Below are 6,415 nucleotides of genomic sequence, written 5' to 3'. Positions count from 1 at the left end.
ATTTTTTCGGTTCACATAGACAAATTCATTTTCACTCGGGGGTTGTGGTGTGAAGCATGTGGGCCTGCGTGCCTGTACAGGGCTGATTAATGGTTGGACGCTCATCCCATTCGGCCACATATGGATAAATAAACAAAATTCTTTACTTTTTTTTTTGCCTTTTTACTGTGATAGCTGAAGAGTGACAGGAATGGGGAGAAGAGTAGGGGGAAGACATGCATAAAAGTGCTGCGGGCAGGAATCGAACCCGGGCCACTGCGTCAGAGACCACCCCTGCAAATGGGTCTTCTGATTTCGCCGATGAGCCGTACGGACGCCGGGTGATCAGTAAACAAAATTATTTAATAATAAAGATCACCGCACCGGCCCCAGATGTGGACCGGCCCTTCGGTCAAACGACCGAATGAAATAACGTTCAATCCGCCCCTGTTGATATATGAACATAGTTCTGCAAATACAGTCGTTGGCCAAATGACGCACTATATGAACATCTACAACAATGAGGGTTTATGATTATACGGCTCTAAAAGTCTAATATGTGATAACAATAAAGGTTTGAGATCAATCTGGTTTCAAATCTCCACTTCACCCTCCGGCACTGCCGTTCCCTCTGTCTCCAAAATGTGCTTAAGCAAGAATCAAAGTTGGCGCACCGGTGCGCACATTCTCACGCCAAGTTTGTTTTAGAAATCACAACGAACACAGCGTACGCCACTTTCAACGCAAAGTTTGTGATTTACGCCCTGTTTTGTACATAAGCAAGCATCAAGAATCAAGGTTGGCGCACCGGTGCGCACATTCTCATGCCAAGTTTGTTTTTATAAATCACAACCTTTGCGTAGAAAGTGGCGTACACCACTTTCTAGCCCTGTTTTGTGCGTACGCAAGCTTTATAAATGAGGCCCCTGGTCCTTGTGTCATTTCATTTCTCATCTTCCCTGAAAATTTCATCCAAATCCATGAGTCCGTTTTTTTAATAATGTTGCTGACAGACAGACAGACAGACAGACACTAATCGTCACATACCTCCACCATGTTCCTTGGTGGAGAAATTACAACTTTCTATTACTGTTAACCTAATTTATGTGGCAGCTTCACAAAAAATATAATTTATGTCAAATATGATTACATTTAATATATTACTATAACTGATCAATATCAATTTGTCTGTGAAATATTTAACTAATCAATTAAATGTTTGAGCCACTAAATGTTATAAAATACCATCAAAGTTCACATAGGTTGCAAATATCTATATTTGAGAACTTGGAACCAGAGAATTCTATGCATTGAATATTACAAAAAAAGACCTGAATGGTTAGTAAATACTAATAAGTTTTATCTTGATCAACTAATTGATTATTTGATTAATTAATTCAGATCTAATACATTTACTTCCATATAATTTATTTTGGCTGACCCTTTACAATCAATGAGCGCAGTCTATGTCACATGATTCAATTTGACTGATGTGTAACTGCAGAGGTCTTGAGAATCTGGGCCACCTAAAAGCAGGGTCATGGACCAGAAAAGGTTGAGAACCTCTGCCTTGGAGCATCTCCTCATGTATCATCGATGTTACCATATGACATCTAAGTGGGGATGCCATGATTCCTACGTGACTCGTGCTGACAGTTGGAGACATGCTGGGACACTGTAAATGGGGAATGTGAAATCCCAACGAGTGGCTCACTCTTCCCAACTGCCTGTGGAGTCATCCGGCTGTGCCAGAAATTTAACTACGCAGGATCCAAACATAGAAAGGAGCAGAGTGTCATTGCATGAAACTGTTAAGTCGATGCACATATCTGTAAATCTATTTTATGCCATTGACTCTTAAAAATAATGTTTTGTGCAGTTGGGGTTTAACTGTGTAATGAAGATAAACTTCAAACTGTTTATCTGATGCTCTACAGTGAATTTGCTTTGTGTTGAAAGGTGAAAATGTACATATGATTTTTAGATTTGAAGAAATGGCTATGAGATACAGAACTGCGTTAACCAAGCGCTGCGCTGTAGACAGTAAACTGATGATTTTTTGACCGTCATCCTCATGACTTTTAAGATGAATACCAGTGCATGACAGTGGCCATGAAAACAGTACATTTCATCTTTAAGTTACTTTAATGTTTCTTTTAACATCTGTAGAGCTAAAAGGCTTTTAATTAGAACAAAATGGGCAATATATGAAGATTATAGCCAAAAGGGTTTTTACACGGCCTTTTAATGTTAAGTACCATATGAGGAAATTCTAAAAATGCAAAAAATAATATCTGTCCATTTCGAAGCCAGTAAAACATATTTATCAAGGCCTCAATCGTCACACATTCTGTGGTGCAAATTGATCCTGGGCTCTGTCATGGTCCTGGGAAGCCAGTTGGCAAGGTTACATTCTTCCATGAAATGAGTGAAGCTGTTGAGATTTTTAATAAGTAAAGATGATCTCAACAGATCCATTTGGATTTTTCTCTTTTTATAGATTTATTATCAAGACTCATTTCTGACTTTTTTGCATTATTTCTTGTACATAAAATATTTCACTCCTTTGCCTGTGGCATTATGGATACGCTATATTTTGGCTGTTCCTCATGTTATCTCCACATTAGCTAGCCATTGACGTGTTTGTTTTTTGTTTTTTTTTTACAAATACACAACAAGCACTCCATCTGCAAGTCATAAAATTAATCAAAAATACTATATCTAGTTGTATTTTTGTCATTTTCCTATTTTGTTTTCGCAGGATTAGTTCATTTCTGCAGCAGCAAAATTAAAGTCTTTCACAAACTATAAATCCAACCTCATGCTTATCTAGACCAAAGAACTGCTTATCTTTACAAAATCACATATGGGAAATTGATTGATTGATAAATCTACCAAATCACTTGTATCACTATTTGTTCTGAAATATGTTGAACATTACAAGCTGAAGAATTTACTAGAACTAGTCTGTACTGTTTGTCAGCCCTAATATAGGTCTCATTCATCCAGTGATGCTAAATCTCTTGTGCCATTTTTAAATAATCCTGCAGCTTTCCAGACTTGTGCTGCTTGTCAAAACCATCCTCAGTCCCATATTGCTTAAATTATTGCTGCCACTTTTGGTCGTGCTTCTTTTAATTCTGTAAAAATTACTAACACTGGGAATTTGTCTTTTAAGAAAATAATTTGTACTTACTTCAGTTCTTTGTTGACTATGTTCAGCTATCAGCCCTCAGCTTCTACTTCTTCCCTCTATCCAATATTTCAAAGGTGACACTCCTTTTTGTTCGGCGATAAAAGTTTGGAGGACATAGGAACCCTTACATGGGCAGTTGGTAAAATCCCATATTACAGCAATGGTAAACGGATCCCTATGAAAGCGATCACTTTGCAGTTGCCACTGGAAATACATTATGACTGTTCATTCAATCTGGTATTGGAGATATCCAGTCAACAGTTTTCCATCACTACTGTTGAGAATACAAAAACACCTTCAACTTCAGAAGTTAATGTCCAGAATTACATTTCATCAGGTTTTAAAAAAAAAGCTCTGATGAATTCTAGCTTAATCTCATTAATGATAATCACATCAGTGGACTTAATGTTTATGCTTAAAGCTTTATGATTTATGGATTCAATATGCATGTAATACAATTTCCCTCACGCAACACTCAAACCATCTAACCAAACATTTTCAACTGGCAGCTTCCAAAGGAAGCTAGTAATACGATCACTTCACTATGGACTTTATTGGCCAGTAAACATTAACATGAGACATTTTATTTGGTAACATAACCTCTGATTGATATGGAAGGATTGGCTCCTCCAATTAGCCCCCACATGTTTCAACAGAAATTCTCACAGCATGCCTGTGGTATTTGTTGGGTCACACTCGACCTGCTGTGGCATTATAAAAAGTTGATGGCTCGTGGTGGTGGTAGTGTGTTGGACACAGTGTACTGGGCAGGTTTTGGGTTCACATTGTCAGAGGTTAAGCAAGCTTGTCATATCCCAACAGTTTGAATAGTCACCTCAACTATGTAAAAGGGACTGTGACTTAACTGCAAGAAAAGCCTGCTGACATGAGTGGAGAACACAAATATCACCACTGACCTGGGGCCTATTTCACGAAGCAGGTTTAACAAACTCTGAGTTTAATCCTCAACTCTGAGTTGATCTACTCTGAGATAGGAAACTCTGAGTTTTCGGTTTCACAACGGCTGATTTGATTTGTCTTAATCAACTCGGAGTAGTTTCACTCGGAGTTAAGCGCGTGCACCGCAACTCTGAAAAAACAGCATCAATGGAGCCCTGATTCGACGAGTCACCATGGCAACGGGGAAGCGAAAGGCTGCATTTTTGAACTGGAAGTTTTTAACGCGCTCATATGGCGAGTTTGAACACATTTTAAGAAAGAAGTGCAACACTGCTGCAGCTGCAAAAGAGAGAGAGACAGCGTGGAGAACACTGCAGCCCAGGTCAATGCGTAAGTTTAAATGCAGTCCTTTGTAATCGTAATAATATTACAGGGAATAACTGTCTGAATGGTAGAATATTTAGTTATTTCTTTTAGGTGAAATCCCGCGGGGGAGAAGCGCACGTGGCAGCATTCAACATTGTTCAAACAGGTCAGACCTCGGCATTATTTGATGGAGGTCTTTCATGTTGATCATGTTTTACATTGTGAAGTAGCCTAAATATTAAGTGGCTGTTTGACTGTGCAGTTGTTTTATCCACACATAGCCTAAATGTCTGCATCCATATCATGTTTTGTTAAATAATTAAACCTATTTAAACTAACATGGACTTCTGCTCAGCCAACAGAAAGAAAGCAGATGCCTGTAAATCGGGTGGTATAAAAGGTCATGGATGCATATATATATATATATATATATATATACCGGGCTTTGCAAAAGTTCTGTTACACGGTTTCATGATCTTTAGAGACGTTTACATGTCGGAGTGAAAAATTCCATTAAATAAACTGAAAGTTCTACCTTATAGGCAGGTGTCCTGAATACAATTTTTTTCTCCGGTGAAGTTGTATCAAGATGGAAGTCAAAAGAGTTGAGATATCTGCTCTCGTTCATGCTGGCCACAACAAGTCTGACAGAGCCAAGCAGCTGAACATCAGCCAGATGACCGTCCACAGAGTCACGGAGAGGCTCAAGAATGGTGAAGATCTTTCAGTGATCTTTCAGGAATGCTGAAGACCTGAAAGAACTTCAACATTCTTTCGCCTCTCCACGACTCTGTGGACGGTCATCCGGCTGATGTTCAGCACAAAGGAGAGCAGATATCTCAACTCTTTTGACTTCCAGCTTGATACAACTTCACCGGAGAAAAAAATTTGTATTAAGGACACCTGCCTATAAGGTAGAAATTTCAGTTTATTTAATGGAATTTTTCACTCCGACATGTAAACGTCTCTAAAGCTCATGAAACCGAGTGTAACAGAACTTTTGCAAAGCCCGGTATATATATATATATATATATATATATATATATATATATGTAACTGTAAGTAGGCAACACTCCAAAGATTTATCCAAATGGTAGTTTAAGTGTACTGAAACATATCACTGATCTAGGATGAAGAGGATGAAACTGTGTCTGCTGCCTTTACAGAGGGGGATCCAGAAAGGCATACAGAGGTATGTTACTGATAGTTCTCTTCCCATTCACATTTTGGGTGGAATATAGAGTGTGACATTTATCCTACACTGAAGTATTGTACATTCTCATCTCATCTCATGTATGCATTGCAAATGGGTGTCAACATGTCATTACACTTTTTGAAGGTAGTCACCTTTAACAACTAATATTTCAAAAAGAACAAAACATACATCATACTACCATTGGAATGACTACTAATACTTGTATCCCAATTTAAAGTACTGAAAAGCAAAAAAACGATTTTGACATTACCCATGCCATTTTGAGTAAGAATATCTCAGTAACTACAAATATAACCCTGCTGCTTTTTTGTACAGTGATAGAAGACAGATTGAACGGTCTTGTAGAAAAATTTGGGGTCGCTGGTACCTGTCCCACACTGAGATTTTTGCCACCAAAAATAGCCAATTGAAAATCTCGTCCAACTTTGGGAGCTCATATTTTCCAAACTGAGGTACCTAGAAAGCTCCAGTTTGCTACGTTATCACACAAGTTTGTGTAGAATGGAACCCAGGGGTGTCAGAACACTTCTGTGCAGTATTTCTAGTACTTTTAAGGTCCCAAACCCCACTCGTGAGTAGGTATCTCTTAATTTTTTTAGCCTTTTTAGCAAGCCCCCATGGCCTGCAGAGTGTAGGGAAACACCTGGGGATGTTTGTGGGGCACTAGCTACATGCAGAGGCCTTGTTTACCAACTCACAGCTATCTGGTATGTCTAGAGGCTGAGAAATAACCACTTAAAGATGCAAAAAACGCTGGC

This window comes from Acanthochromis polyacanthus, chromosome 5 (assembly GCF_021347895.1).
Source record: "Acanthochromis polyacanthus isolate Apoly-LR-REF ecotype Palm Island chromosome 5, KAUST_Apoly_ChrSc, whole genome shotgun sequence".
Lineage (NCBI taxonomy): Eukaryota > Metazoa > Chordata > Actinopteri > Pomacentridae > Acanthochromis > Acanthochromis polyacanthus.
This window is presented reverse-complemented; position numbering follows the sequence as displayed.